At 35.8% G+C, this 17,053-nt stretch overlaps 1 pseudogene; it reads left to right on the forward strand.

Annotated features, from left to right (window-relative positions):
* The first annotated feature begins 1,151 nt into the window (after positions 1-1,151).
* Positions 1,152-17,016, forward strand: LOC137734352 (uncharacterized; annotated as a pseudogene).
* The last annotated feature ends 37 nt before the right edge of the window (positions 17,017-17,053 follow it).

Below are 17,053 nucleotides of genomic sequence, written 5' to 3' on the forward strand. Positions count from 1 at the left end.
GACTTTAAACGAATTCAATTTTTGGCCCAACTCCTAACCCATCCAAAACTGCCTTGGAATATTTTGGTTTTCCCATATTCGTGTATTCAAATTTCACAGTCTGGTGATATTTTTTTTACTTGTAAATGATAAGTTTTAAAATTTCAATACTAATTTATTTTGCATCTCATACCTTGGTGTAAAATTTAGCGTATTTTTTATTGTATCAATGTCACAATTATAAGCATTTATGTTTAATTGTCATCTAAATCTTTGCAAGAAAAATCAACAAAGTTTAAGATCGTTTAGTTGTTTACATATATTAAATAAATGAATGGTTCATCCTCAAAATTTAGTAGCTGCAAAAACTATCAAATATGTACAAAAGACTATATGATATCCAGTTTGATTTAAGTTTTGTTTGCTAAAGCAATCATTTAATAATAATAATAATAATAATAAACTATCTTTATTAGGCCATCTCCAATGGAGTACCATATCGCCCAAAATGGCTTCACCCAAAACCATCTCCAATGAAGGGCCAAAAACAATCTCCAAAAAATTTACATTCCAATTCCTAAGGGTTAAAACCAACTCATGCACTGCCACTTAGTACAACAGTCTAGTGGTATTCATCTTCACTTGTAAGTGAGAGGTATTGGATTCGATTCTTGTTAAAAGCAAATCTAAACTACATTATTGTTAGCCCATTGTGAGGCTTAGCCCAGTCCCAACAAAAAGTAACTCATGCACTACAAGAGATTGAAAATTATAATCCTACACTATGACAAAATAGTCAAACCATTGGAGCTGTTCCTACAATTGAGTGCACAGATGAACGCATATATTGCCCATTCTGCTTTTACTTCACACACACTCCTTGTTAATTTGTGTCCTTTGATCTTTTTCAATTCATTCAATCCAATAGCCAAAAATTGAGAGAATGTGTAGAAAATAAAAAAGAAATGAGTAGATAGCACAACCTTTTTGCAATTTCAAATTATGGTTCCAATACCATTCAAGTATCAGTGACAGTGGACAAGAATGAAGTGCGGGAACATTCATGTATCAATTTCCAAAAAAAGTCCAAAAACTAGAAGATCTCTAGCATATTCCTTCCTCATTTGGATGTTGAACGACAATACCATAAAATCTACCCAACCGACTTCTTCTCCGCCACAAATTCCCATCCTATATAAATTCACCAGTCCTTCACGACTCTGCTTCCACTTTCTTTCACCTTTTCACATCCTCTCGCTCTCTCTGAAATGCTGATTGCAACCCAAATCCTCTCATGGGCACATCTGTAATGAAACACAAACCCATTTTCTTTAATCTCAGCCTCTTTCCCACCACCATCGCCGCAGCAACCTCCTCATCCTCCTTCATACTCTCTCCATCCAGAAAACTCAAAACTTCAATGCCTTCAATCTCCTGCTCTTACAGACCGCCTTCCAACCCAAGCTTTCCAACCCAAGATACCTAAAACCCAAATGGGATTCTCATAATTTCCCATCTAGGTTTTGGTCCCAATCCTCCAAAGCATCAAAGTCTTGGCCTCCTCACGGACCTAGAAGTGGGTTTCTTGCCTACAGGCTTACAGGGGGCCAAAGAGTTTCTTGGAAGCAAAAAGCAATAATTTTTTACACAGCAGCGGGATTGGGGTGGCACTGCTAAGCATGACGACCAATGCCAAGGTAAAAATTAGTCCTTTCGTGGCACAATTGGCTGCCAATCCGACCTTCATTTCGGGGTTTTCGCGTAGTTTTTGGTACAATATATGAGGGTTTTGCTGAATTTCTTTGTGGAGAGGAAGTGGGTGTAAGAGTTTTTCATATGTGAGTAAATCAAACTATTTATTTTTGTATGTCGCACAACAAGTAAATAAGGGATTATGATATACTGAGACTTAATACATGGTTTAATCAAGTGAATTAATATAATTAATTCTTAGAATTAGAGTTAGTTACAAACTCTTAAAAACTAATGGTAATTGTCTCTACGATAGGAAGAGCAGTTGTCATATAAGTGGCTTGATCCTATTCTCAAATCAACATCGCTCTCTTATGATTGCTAGTCTTATTGAGAGCAAGGAACACTAAAGGATTTCAAAGAAGGGAAGATCGAACACTTGTCAAAATTGTGATGTCTTCCATTGCAAGTAAGTCCCATAATAGCTTCTCCAGTTAGGGTTTACTGCTATATACACGAAGTTGTGAAAACGTAGATTAATTGCTTGATTGTTATGATCTCTGAATAATGATTAATAAAGGTTTACATGTGGTATCACAACCACCAATTCAAGTATTAATCTCATTTGAAATTTATTGGTTTTTACCTACATATCTCCACTACAATATGCTTAATTATGTATGAATTCAGTTTCTGCACTATGCATTCCACTGCCTTCAATTTTTTACTATGGTTCTGTACTGGGGGTTCATGATTCATAAATAATACAATATGCTTCCTTCTGTATGAGATTCCACACTAGTTTCCTTGGTTAAAATGCTCTTGCCTATATAACATGCATGACATAATTGTAGAATCGGTAAGGCCAAAACCAAGCTATATTGACCTAAATACTAGATATACGAAGAATTTGATCATTTCCTTCAACAATATAATATTGGGACCCTAAATATTCAAAACCATCAAAAGTATCATGGGCCTAAATCGGAGCACAGACGAACAATTTGGAAAATTAGCACTGGGTCCTTTTACAAAAAAAATTGTAATTTTGTGAAATCATTTGATGTTTAAAAGAATCATCAAAGTGTTTTATTTGTTCTTTTGCTCATATGATTTCAATAATGACGATCAGTTTGTTGTTTATTTACATTAAACAAGTAGAATATTTCCAAAGAATAACTCTACTGGGTCACTTATAAACCATTGTATTGTGAGTTATAAAAACATGTAGTGCATGTAAATCTTCTTGCCTAAAGGTGTGGTATTCACGTAGTGTTACATAATTTTGGGTGCCTGGCTATACAAGATTTGAAACCTAATGTTGCTATATAGACAATTTCTTGCCTAAAGGTGTAACTGGTTCTATAGACTTTGGGTGACACCATATCATTAACTAATGAATCAATAATGTAGATTTCAATATGCTGAATCTTATCAACATAGAGAAACTGAATGGAAACAATTTCAAAGCTTGGAAGCAAAAGATTGAAATGCATTTAGGGGTGTTGGAGTTTGACATAGCTTTCAAGTTGCCTTAACTAACTGCAATCACTGAAGAAAGCACACCACTGGAAAAGGGATAGTTTTGCTAAGTGGGAAAGGGCTAATCAAATGTCCATTCTCATAGTGCAAAATGCCATAGAAAATCACATTAGAGGAGGAATTTCAGCTTGTGATTTGGTTAAGGATTAAATGGCAAAGATCGAGTAGAAATTCAAGAGGTCTGACAAGGCTAAAACTGGAGTGTATCTTTTAGAAATCATCAATGCCAAGTATGATGGAGTTGGAAGCGTTAGGGAGCACCTGCTCAAGCTTGTTAAATCTTTCCAACAAGCTTGATGTCATGGACATAAGAATAACAGATCAATTATTAGTTCACATGGCATTGTTCTCACTGTTGAATGATTATGAGCATATCAAAGTGAGTTACAACACTCAAAAGGAAACCTAAGATATAAATGAATTGATTGCCATTTGCTGCCAAGAGAAGGAAATGATGAAGAAGGCTAAGCATGATACTATCCATCTTGTGCATGCTGGGAAAGGGAAAGGAAAGATGCCTACAAGCTACCACAGTTCCAACTAAAAAGGCTCCAAGCCATTTGCACAAAAGCTAGGTTCTTCTTTTTCTCCAAAAAAAATTGTTAAACCTTTCAATGTTTCTATCAAAAATGAAGGAAACTCCAATTCTGGTCTCAAAACAAATAAGTTTCACTTTAAGAAATGTCATCATTGTCAATCCACTAAGCACTTAAGAGAGCATTGTGTAGCTTTTAAGGCGTGGCTCATCAGGAAAGGTAACAAAATCATTAATGTTTTTGTCACCGTCAAGTCTAATATGGTTTTTGTTCCTCACAATTCTTGGTGTTTTAACACTGGATGTTCTGTCCATATTACAAATTATTTGCAAGGATTTCAAAGCCTGAAGGAAACAAGTAAGGAAGTCTACAATGTTTATGTTGGAAATGGGAATAAAGTGGTGGTTGAATCAAGTAAGGAAGTCTACAATGTTCATGTTATGTTGAGATTGTCGATTGGCTATGTTTTAGTTTTAAACAATGTTCTTTATGTACCTTCCATGAGAAGGAATTTATTTTCAGTAACTCAGTTTGTAAAAGATGGTTTTTTTTTATGTTGGTAATGACAATCAAATTCAATTTTTCTTTAAAAATCAATTTGACAATCTCCCTAGATATGCATTTCTCAATGGTGATCTTTGGCAAATTCAGTGCACTTATTTTCATGAATGTCTTAATATTGAACATCATGCATCGAAAAGATTGCTCACTAATGAAACTTCTTCTATGCTTTGGCACATAAGACTTGGGCACATTTCGAAAGAGAGAATGATAAGATTAATGAAAGAATGTGTTTTGCCAAAACTTGAACTTAATGAACTTGAGAATTGCATAAACTATTATAAAGAAAAAATGACCAATTCAACCAAGAAGTCGAAAGCTAATAGAAGTAATGATCTCTTAGAGATCATCCACACTGATGTGTGTGGACAATTTCCAACAAGAACATATGTGAAAATTCTTACTTTGTTCTTTTCATTGATGATTTTTCAAGATATACATATCTATATTTAATTTCAGAAAAATCCCAAGTTCTTAACTATTTTAAAATTTTCAAACTTGAAGTTGAAAAACAATTGAATAAAAACATAAAGATTGTGAGATCAGATCGTGGAGGGGAATTTTTTGGCGATGTAATACCCCGTAATTAAAAAGAAAAAAAAAAAGGTTATGTGTGTGTGTGTGTGTGGGGGGGGGGGGGGTAATTATTTTTACGTAAGGATCTTATTAGATTTATTTTATGCAAGAACCTACTTTCAATATGTAAAATACTTTCAATGTAAAATCCTTTTTGCTACAATTTATTTCAAAAACTAGCTAGTAGTATTTCATGTTCATATGTAATTAAAGATATTTTTAGTTGAATTGGAGAAGGGGATTATGATGAGTTTGGCTTGATATTTTTACCAAATAAGAGTGAGTTGGCAAGTTTGTAATCATTAGTAATCTAAGAGTTAAATGTTTGGTGATGATTCATCCCCTCCAAAATTGGAGAGGTGGGATTCATATTCCTTAGACTTTGAACGTGGCTTTTGAGTATTTGTCCACTTGCATGGGAATGATTGCTTCTAATTACAAGATGTCCAAGTGTTGCAAAACAAAGTGAAACATGTCCTTAAAGCTTAATGGAAGATTCCATTTCTTCATCCATAAAAGCAGAGGGAGGAGAGAAACAGGGGAAGAACAACACCACACCAGCAACAATAACATTTTGAAAGAAGAAGAAGAGCCATTCACCCCTTTAAGATTACTTTTTATCTATCATTTACATATTGTTAAATCCTTAAGCCATCTTTCATTGTATTTGTAAGTCTCTCATATATAGTGAAATACAATGAAAGCAAACCCCAGTGGATGTAGTCGATTTGGTGAACCACTTAAATCTTGTGTTGTTTATGCATTTACATTTTGAGATCATTGTTATGAGAGCACTCCCACCAAATAATAAAAAATATCAATTTCCTTCCCTTGAGAATGTTGTAAAATAAGAAAGACAAATCCCATAAAATGTATTAGAGCTTACCCAACAGAATTGCTCTATGGAACTCAAATGGGTTTATGCATCAATATCACCTAGAGAGAGATGGAGTAAAATGGTAAAGTAATATTCCTCAATTAGATTGTTGTGTGTTATCCATATTATATATTAGATAATATAATACGATTTTTGGCTACTAACCGTTTGATTAGTGTTGCAAATGTTATAGGGCATGTGATTATTGATATCCTTGTTTGGTTACTAGTTAGTTTAATCTATGTTCATATTTATATATGGTGAGTAAGTAATTACTACTCCTTATGTGAACATGACACATACATATGCATTGCAAAGCAAGAAAGAGAGTTCAATTGTGTTGAGTTAAAGAAGTGTTTGAGTTGTGAGGATATACAAAGGCTGGAGTTTGCCTTGAATAAAATAAGGAACCTTGTATATGTCAAGCGTAGCCTTATTAACAATAACATTTGTCAATTGTAGCATATGAAAATAAGGGTCTTTCCCACAAAAGATTGTTTTATCTAACTACTTAAAATGTCACAAAACTGGGCTGTTGTCCCTACTGACCAGCCACCGAAAAATAATTATTAGACCAACTTACACTTGTCTAAAGTCAACAAAATTTTATGTGCAAATACTAGAGACACAGAGCTACACTCACACAAATTTTTGGGATTTTTGGAGTTGATTTTCTATTTAAATTAAATCGAACAAAAACAGGACAGAAACAAATTTTAAATAGTTCACAAATTGAGAAAAACGAGTTAGGGAATTGCTATCCATCACCAAATAATCATGCAAACATGTTTTGTTTCATTCAAATTTCTTTTATTTCCGGATGAAGATGCTCAAGTTAGCTCAATGTTAGAACTCAACTTATTACTCTTTCTTATGTAGTATGTTAAGAGAATGGCGTTCTCAACTTAACTTAGTCCCTAGCATGCAATCTAGAATGGCATGTTCACAGATTTAATAAGTAGAAATCATTAAGAACGGAAAGAGTTTGAGTCATCACAAGGCATCGTAAGTACTGACGTTGTCTTACTTATCCTAGAAATTGGTTCACATGTTAATCGCAATTAACAAGTACTACTCTAAAACATATGTAGGTCCTCATTCGACAAGGGCAGGCACACACATATTCATAGCATTAGAATCCTAGATATGCTTACTAAGTATGCATCCATAGAAAACACAAAAAAGAATTCATCAATGAGACAAGTAGTGAACCAATTTTTATCCATTCATAGAAGTAATTCAAATGAAATGTCATAAGAAACTTGCAATCATATTCAGGGCTTCAAAACAGCCCCTAACTACTAAAAATTAAGTTACACATAATTCTTAAATTAAACACAAAGAAAGACATGAGTTTGAGAAGATAAAACTGAAAGAAGAGAATGTCAAGATTTCCTCCTTCCTTTCCTTCCTTCCCCACCGCTGTTGCCTTGTCTTTTTTCCTTCCTTTCCGCTGCAACCTGTAGCCTTCTTTTTTTTCTTTCTTTTCTTTTCTTTTTTTTTTTCACTTTACCGCTGCAACCTGCAGCCTTTTTGTTCTTGCTTGCTGCCCTAGTTTCTTCTCCAAAACTCACCCCACTAACAGTCATTTAGTGATGACAATAAGTGAGAGGAAATGCTAAAACAATTGTAACTCTTTAGGTAGCCTTTATGCCCATTACTCCCACTTAATCCTCATCTTTAATTCCATTTCCTCTAATATTTGAATAGATGTCAGCTAGCTTGTTCTTGGCTGCATCAGTTTTGGCTGCTAGATTTATTGGGTTTATTGCTTTCATTGTAGTTACAAACTGCTCAGTCTCTTGTGAACCTTTCAGTATTAAAACGGCCATAACTTCTTTTAGAAAAATGATATTAACAATCCGTGAAATGCTCCAGAAATTAAACATTTGTAGTTTACCAAGCATATAAGGCTCATTCTCTAATTCATTTTGAGCTGTCCGCAACTTGCTTCCAAAATCAGCTGATCTGCACAGGCAGTTTTGACAAATTTGATACTTAAATTCCCACTTGTGCTATTTTTCTTTTCTTTGCTTAACAAATCCCACAAAACACAAAAACAAAGTAAATAGCTCAAAAATATAAGGAACTAACTAAAAAAAGACAAGTGAATTTGATGTAAAAAAAATATATATATATATATATATATGTGTGTGTGTGTGTGTGTGTGTGTGTGTGTGTGTGTGTGTGTGTGTGTGTATATATATCAGCTTATCAATATGTCAGACGTCGGGGGAAGGGCTTGAATATACAATTGGGCGTTGGGGGAAGTACTTGTATAATAAAGTGGAAACTGAGAGTTTAATTACAAAAATTGGGATTAAGGGATGAACGGGAGTTAACTCATATTCTAAGGTATTCGAAGCCAAGTGGTATAAGCATGGTATAGGACGTGCAGGCTTGGGTGACTTAGGTAGGTGTTGACGGGATTAGAAAGGAGTGAGTACATTCATCCATTTCATTTGCATATATTTCATGCATTTGAAAGAATTGTTACAATTTAATTATTATCTTGTTAGTACTTTTTGTTGTGAATTAATTTGTGCACTACAATTATTTCGTTGCGTATTCAATAAATTTTAATTATTTTATTTTATTTTTCACCATATCTTGGTTGTAAAATTTATTTCTATAGCTAAGATATGGCTCACACCCTAGCTCGTGAATAATCTTTATCCGCGGGTCGGGGCATGACAGGCAGATATACTGAAAGTGGACAGCATAAAGGTCTCTTTGCACTGTTTTTACAACAATAAGGGATAGTAGCACAATACACCACACCTGGAACCCCATCTCAAAACGAAATTGTAGAAATGAGGAATCGGACCTTGAAAGACATGGTTTGAAATATGTTGTCACATTCTCAGTTGCTTGAAATTTTTTGGGGGCAAGCTATCAAAACAGCTAACTACATATTGAATAGAGTACCAACTAAGGCACTGAAAGCCACTCCATTTGAGGCTTGGACAGGGAGGAAACCGAGTTTCAATCATTTTTACACTTGGGGATGCACTTGTGAGTGTTATACAATCATAATGACAAGCAGCTAAACTTGAAGACTACAAGTTTCTTTGTTGGATACTCTGAAAAGTCGAAAGGCTTTAAGTTCTATTGCCTTCATTCACATACAAGGTTGGCTGAAAGCAACAATGCAAAATTTATAGAAGATTTTGGTTTGCCTCATTCACAATCGAGGCAATCATATATATTTAAGGAGAATGAAGAGTCACTAACTCAGCCATTACTTAATTTAGTCACTATTCCAGTGTCAATGTATAATGATGCAATTCGAATTTCATCTTGTGATCTCCTTAATGAATCTGAAACAGTGGCTTCTACATCTCAAAATAATGGTGAGTTCGAACCTTTGACAGTTTCACATCCACCATTAATAATGACAGAAGCACCAGCCACTTCTTCCCATGACCCTCCACCTATGTTGAAGAAATCCACAAGAAACAAGAAATTTGCCATCCCTAGTGATTATTTAAGTTATCTGCAAGAAGTTAAATATGACATAGGTGACATGACGATCCAGTGACTTATAGACAAGCAATTGAGAGTTCACAAAGTGCTTTTTGGAAAGCTGCAATGGTAGGCGAATTGGATTCAATGACAAAGAATTGATGAGCACAAATTATACTACTTATTTTGCCCGAAAAATTACATTTTTCCTATGATATGTTGGATTTAAATGAAATAATTTACAGGTCTTTGTACCATGATGGCTAGGGAAAAGAGATGATTGAATTGCAATAAAACTAGCTTGCTTTCTTTTATCTTTTGTTTAAAAAAGTAACCATTGTATAATTGGCTCAACAAAAGACTTGTTAGGCTCCATTTTAATCTTGGGAATTATTTGTCATCTTATTAAGCTCCAGTATTAAAAAGCTAAACTTGTTCTCACTTAAACCTTATCCAGGTTTGCCCTTTTGTCCAACAAGGAGCAGCTTTACTATCCTTTTGAAAGCAAAGGAGGTTGAATTGTCAACATATTAGTGCAACAAATTTGTGCACGTGACTACCAGGCTGGTTTTTCTTGAACTCGAACCGACAAAAGAAAGAAGAATTTGCATTGTTTTATCTCATTTTCTTAGACTCGCAACCGACACACTATTACAGTAGAGGAAGAGAGAATGAAATGAGTAGATCACAACCGACACACTAAATTTTTGTTTCAATCTCTTGTTTGTGGGTTATCGGTGGACGAATGGTATAGGCATATTCTGTTTTCATATTTTGGCTGCCCGTTTCGTTCAATTGCAATGGGCAGTTTAGCTACTTCAAGATTTGTTAGAAGTGAAACTTAAATTTGGCTGCCCGTTCCGTTCATCAAAACAACCTATATATTTTGACTCCATTGTTGAAACTGCTCTAATGGTTTGTTTTCGACTTCTCCATGAAACTGCACCACCAAATAATATGAATACATACCCACTAGTTGACATTCTGTCATCTACGCAACCACCCAAATCAGCATCACTGTAACATATCACTTCCAAATTATCAACTCCATGAAAACCCAGAACATAGGCTTTTGTCTTCAACTACCTCAATACCTTTTTTCTGCATTCCAATGAGCTATACCAATATTTGATTGAAATCTCCCCAACACACTTAGTGCAAAAGCCAAATCAGGCCTAGTGCAAACTTGTGTATACATCACACTACCAACTACATAGGCAGAAGACTTGTTTTTCATAGCTTGAAAGTCATGATTAGTCACGGGACTTTGTGAAAGAGAAAACTTGTCACCTTTGAACATCACCACCACTGCAATTCTCCATATTAAACCTTTCAAGAACTCGATCAATGTAATTCTTTTGAGACAACCTCAACATTCTCTTCATCCTATCCTTCATAATCTTAATGCCTAAAACATAGTAGACCTTACCCAAATCTTTTATATCAAAACTATTGGACAACATTTTCTTAGCCTCATTTAACAACTACTTATTTGAACTTGCCAATAGTATATCATGAACATAAAGAACCATAAATATGAAATGGGACTTATGTTGCTTCATGTAAATACAATTATCAATCTTGTGTTCCACAAAACCAAATGATTGCACAACTTGATCAAACCTTTTATAACATTGCCTAGAAGCCTGTTTTATTCCATAAATAGACTTGTTGAGTTTACATACCTGATTCTCCTTCCCCATTTCAACAAATCCTGATGGCTGCTTCATGTAGATGTCCTCATCAAGACTGCCATTGAGAAATGCAGTTTTAACATCCATTTGGTGCAACTCTAAGTCAAAATGAGCCGTGAGGGACATGATAACTTGAAATGAATCCTTGGTAGACACAGGGGAAAAAAGTTTCAGTATAATCACACATTCCCTTTGTGTAAAACCTTTAGTCATAAGTTGGGCCTTAAACCTTTCTACTCTTCCTTGTGCATCACGTTTTGTTTTAAACACCCATTTGCAGCCAATTGGTTTAAGGTCAGGAAAACCTTCAACCAAATACCAAACACCATTCTTGTTGTTAAAATTAGATTAATCGAATCAACCCAATTAAGTCCAAATTTTAATACTCGCAAGTGTACGAATCGTAGTATAATATAGTAGGCAAGCACAAGATCATTCCAACTAAGATTATGACATGAAAATAGTGAGAAGTGTTGAAAGACCAATCAAGATTTTCTGTGACAATACTTCGACAGTGTTCTTTGCCAAAAATAATAGAAGATCCTCAACACTCATGGACATTAAGTATTTGAAGCTACAAGATGAAATTAGACCAAAAAAAAAAAAAAAAGTCGATTTGAATCATACTGTATCACATGATTGCGGATCCACTGACAAAAGCATTACATGTAATAGCATTTCAAACGTATTTTCCAAATATGGGTTTACATGCAATCATGGATAACACTACTACAAAATTGGCGTAATGTGTTGGAGAGTGGTGGTGGTTTTATACTATTACTGTCGAATAAAATATTTCCGACAACATCTTTAAAAAGTGTCAGATAACAACGTACTATTGTCGCTTATATCCTACATTAGTGCACTATTTATAGACAAGAATAATGAAGTGGGCCCTTAACTCCACCAGATTTATTTTTTATTTAACCAATTCTGGCGGATATAACCGACATGAGTAAGTAATGTGTCAAATTATATTATATTATTTTTAAATTTTTAATACTAACTCTGGCGGTTATATCCGACACAAATAGTTTTAAATTTTTTATACTAACGCTAACTGTTAAATCTAACACAATTATTATTTTATTTTTTAAAGTTTTGGCAAATTTTGGGAGCGAATTTTGGGCAAGATATTTCCCACCATTCTTTACGATGAAAAGTGTGTTGTCGGTTTTATCTGATGACAATAGGAAAGTGTTTCCGACAAATTTTAACATTTTTTTTTTTCAGTTTTAACCAACAGTACTACCAATTCTACATAATAAAACCCCACTCCATCTTCCTTGCACCGCTGCCTTCTCCCTTCCCTAGTTTCTTCTCCTTCCCACTGCATTCATTCTCCTCTCCTCCTTCTTTCCTTCTCCTTCTCTTCTCCCCTTCTCCTCTCTCCTTTTCCCTTTCTTCTTTTCTCCCCTTCTCTTTCATTTTCCTTTCATTTCCCCCTTCTTCTTTCCGGCATCTCTTTCTTCTTTTCTCCCCTTTCTTCTTTTCATTTCATCTTCTTACCATGCTTTTTTATCCACTTCATCCAGTTCCTCCATCACTCTCTTCATGACAGTCACCGATCTCATCTCCCCGTCTTCTCTCTCTAGTATGACAACACATGATTTATGCCAAACACCATAAATGTCTCTATTGTGTGTAAGTGATTTTGCTTATATGAGGTAATTAGTAATTTAGTGAGGGATTTTGTTTCAACTTTTTCAAGTTAACTAAAAATTTGTCGTTCCCTAATTTTATTATGGTTTTGTAGTTTTTGTTCAATTCGATCTATTTTTATGACTAATTTGCTAATTATCAAATTTCTCATACATTGTTCTATTTAAACCACATTTATTTTATCTAATTTGTTAATATTTAATGAAGTTTTTGGCATCAATTGCTGTTGAAATTTTGTTAATTCATGTTTTCTCATGTGATGGACTGTTGTTCTGTAGTGAAGAGCACCAAAAGAAGAAGAGGAAAAGAGAAGGGGGAAAGGGGGAAAGGGGGAAAGGAGAAAGGTAGTACGGACAAAAGAAGGGGAAGAAAAGAAGATAGGAAAAAGGAAAAGTCTTCAGTATGTTTTCTTTATTTTGTTGTATAAAGACTTTGTATAATGAGATATATTGCTGAAGAATATTACCAACGGAAGCATTAATGTCATATATGAATGGGTGTCGGATAAAGGAGTATTTTTGTTTATTTTTTATTTTTATTCAAAACATAAATTTGGTTTATATACTTTTATATTTTTATATTATTTTATTATGTCGATTATATGTGACAACATTGTCTTTATATCCGACGGGATTTCTAAACAACTAATGTTGTTGGTTCTTTTATCCGCCACTACATGAATTTCTGTCGGATTTTTTTCTAATATCCAAAATAAATAGGCTTTTCTTGTCGTTTTTTAGAATAACACTACTGGGTACTTTTGTAGTAGTGTAACTTTTGAATGTGGGAGTAAGGTAATTTCCACCATCTTATGTATATATTTTGATCAGAAATTGTGCTTATTAAGTTTGCAAGTTGATTTGCATGACAATGTAATTCATTTGTAAGAGCTCAAGTCTAATCAGGTTCATATTTATGTTTTGCAATTTTGTGCAGAAAATATGGAATAAAGAATGACATCTGCAATATCATGAGGTCAAACAATTTGGGAGTATATGATTGGACTTTCATTTGAAGTTTATTACGTTCAATTCTTCTTGGGTTTGATTAGATTATAATTTTAGAATACTAATACTATATAACTTTATATTAAGTTGTCTAAAGTTCAACTAATAAACCTTTGCATTCAATTGGAAGGTCATTATGTTCATCATGATTCAGTGATCACCATTTACTTTTAGATATAATATTGGTTGATAGTTTGATTACACTCATGTAGGAGAATGTAAGAGTCTTTCATATGTGAGTTGATCAAACTATTTATTTTGGTATGTCACACAACAAGTAAATAAGGGATTATGATATATTGAGACTTAACACATGGTTTAATCAAGTGAATTAATATAATTAATTCTTAGAATTAGAGTTGGTTACAAACTCTTAAAAACTAATGGTAACTGTCTCTACAATAGGAAGAGCAGTTGTCTTATAAGTGGCTTGATCCCTCTTCTCAAATCAACGTTGTAACATCCCACATCGTCCAGGGGAGTGATCCTTAAATGTATATTCCTATCCCTACCTAACACGAGGCCTTTTGGGAGCTCACTGGCTTCGGGTTCCGTAGGAACTCCGAAGTTAAGCGAGAATGGGGCTAGAGCAATCCCATGATGGGTGACCCACTGGGAAGTTGCTCGTGAGTTCCCAAAAACAAAACCGTGAGGGAATGGTAAGCCCAAAGCGGACAATATCGTGCTACGGTGGTGGAGCGGACCCGGGAAGTGATCCGCCTCGGGCCGGGATGTGACAATTTGGTATCAGAGCCAATCCCTGGGCGGAAATGTGCCGACGAGGATGTCGGGCCCTTAAGGGGGGTGGATTGTGACATCCCACATCGCCCAGGGGAGTGATCCTTAAATGTATATTCACATCTCTACCTAGCACGAGGCCTTTTGGGAGCTCACTGGTTTCGGGTTCCGTAGGAACTTCGAAGTTAAGCGAGAAGGGGGCTAGAGCAATCCCATGATGGGTGACCCACTGGGAAGTTGCTCGTGAGTTCCCAAAACAAAACCGTGAGGGAATGGTAAGCCCAAAGCGGACAATATCGTGCTACGGTGGTGGAGCGGGCCCGGGAAGTGATCCGCCCCGCGTCGGGATGTGACAATTTGGTATCAGAGCCTAACCCTGGTCGCATGTGTGCCGACGAGGACGTCGGGCCCCTAAGGGGGGTGGATTGTAACATCCCACATCGTCTAGGGGAGTGATCCTTAAATGTATATTCCTATCCCTACCTAACACGAGGCCTTTTGGGAGCTCACTGGCTTCGGGTTCCGTTGGAACTCCGAAGTTAAGCGAGAATGGGGCTAGAGCAATCCCATGATGGGTGACCCACTGGGAAGTTGCTCGTGAGTTCCCAAAAACAAAATCGTGAGGGAATGGTAAGCCCAAAGCGGACAATATCATGCTACGGTGGTGGAGCGGACCCAGGAAGTGATCCGCCTCGGGCCGGGATGTGACAAACGTCGTTCTCTTATGATTGCTAGTCCTATTTAGAGTAAGGAACACTAAAGGATTTCAGAGAAGGGAAGATCAAACACTCGTCAAAATCGTGATATCTTCCACTACAAGTAAGTCCCATAATAGCTTCTCCAGTTAGGGTTTACTGCTATATACACGAAGTTGTGCAAACGTGGATTAATTGCTTGATTGTTATGATCTCTGGATGATGATTAATAAAGGTCTACAGTGGGATTTTAGAATATTGTATGCCCCCGAAGGTATGCCGTGGTCGCACTCGGCGTTGTGCACGGCGTTAACAACCTCTGTGGCGCTCTGTTGCAGCGTTGTAGACTCACTTTTTCCGGTTTGTTTGGGGTTCAGTCTCATTGTTATGTATGATGCTTTTGGGGTTTGACGGCATGCAGGAATGCAAGCAGAAGTAAGCAGTAAATTTCGCTTCTTTCTATTTTTGTTCAATTGTTTTTGAATTTTGCCATATGTCTATAGTTTTTAGGAATTGTTTGCTTTGTAAGCTGGATATTCTCAACAGGTTTTTGGCATAGTTGATTAAGTGTACTATTGGTAGGAAGGCTTATGGGACTTTTTAGAATCTCTTGGAGTTGGAGTATATCAGACTGTCAATTGTGTTTAGGAATATGAGATGTATGTGCGTTGGTCCCTTTGAATGGGGTAAGGACCTAACGATGTTCGGCTATGAAGTTAATGAAAATTGACTGCTAAATAGGAATGCACAGTTGAATGTGATAGTCGAGTTTGAAGGTGTAAAGTTAATTGATTAAGGCCTTGATGTGGTTGGTCGTTAGTTGGATAGGGAATATAACCTTGATTAAATCATTGGGGTTTAAATTAATGATGTTACATTCCTGAGGTAAAGATACTAAAACCAATAAGCTACGGGCCTTTCTGTAACACATTCACAAGTTTAGTTCTTTTTATGCATGTTCTTAACATTTGTGACATCTCCCATTGATCTTACAAACTATGAAGGCACCCTCACGCTTTTTGGGGATTCTTAAGTGAAGAAACGGAGAAAATTTTAACTTTTAGCGTATAATTATCGCAAAGAGTATTTTTGGAGGGTAATGAAGCGTTAGCTCTAGTACAATAACTAAGACAGTCTTCTTGGACATTTCATGGAACTAAGTTTAAGGAAGAAATTGAAGGCGATATGAATCTCTAGAATGTGTATGATTGAGAGGAAAATCTAAAAGTGGCATGCATGCTTCAATGGTTTTCCTTCTCATCCCAAGTCATAATGGCAATTCATCTTACATGTTAACTAGAGTCTTATAAATTCGGTAACTCCTTTGTAATCTCGTGCAGTCTCATTGTGTTTAGTCATCTTTGAACTCCTTAGTATGTTTTCACCCGAGAACATTAAGTGTGATTGTTGTGTGGGGGTGCCTCTGTTAGTCTTTGACATACCAGGGGGCTTTAAGATCTGATGACTCCTGATGCAGTGTAGTATATTAATTTTTTTTTTTTTTTAATTTATTTCGATTGCTTTGACACAGGTCCTTAATATAGTTGTTGAGTACTTGTTTGAAGGGCATCCCATCAGCCAGAAAAAGCTCAAGGAATTCCTTGGGCATACTCCCTCCCAGGTTATTGGTGGAGCTCTCCTGGGCATTTTGGCCGCTTGCTTTTGTTGTCAGGGAGCTTGGTTGCCACCTGAATTGACCCTGCAGGTAATTTCAGTCATATTTTTGTTGAAACACGTACCATTTTGGTGTAGGCATGGCCAGATAAATCGTTGTACATTAATTCTTCATTCAATTCCGGAGATACTATGGTTCAAAAAGTTGATGATAGCAATGTTATTTTGCCCCTCGCAAAACCGATTCTCGGCCTTCTAACTAACTGAACAAATTTGAGAAATGTATTCACGGGGCTGGAAATTTGTTGTAAGATGTATCAGAATTCCAAAGAATACCTAACGAAAGCTGACCGCACGATGTACGATGAACGACTATGATGTGAAGATCCTTAAGATTCTCACAAAGAGAATCTGA

Source organism: Pyrus communis, chromosome 7 (assembly GCF_041283825.1).
Source record: "Pyrus communis isolate YQ-2024b chromosome 7, ASM4128382v1, whole genome shotgun sequence".
Classification (NCBI taxonomy): domain Eukaryota; kingdom Viridiplantae; phylum Streptophyta; class Magnoliopsida; order Rosales; family Rosaceae; genus Pyrus; species Pyrus communis.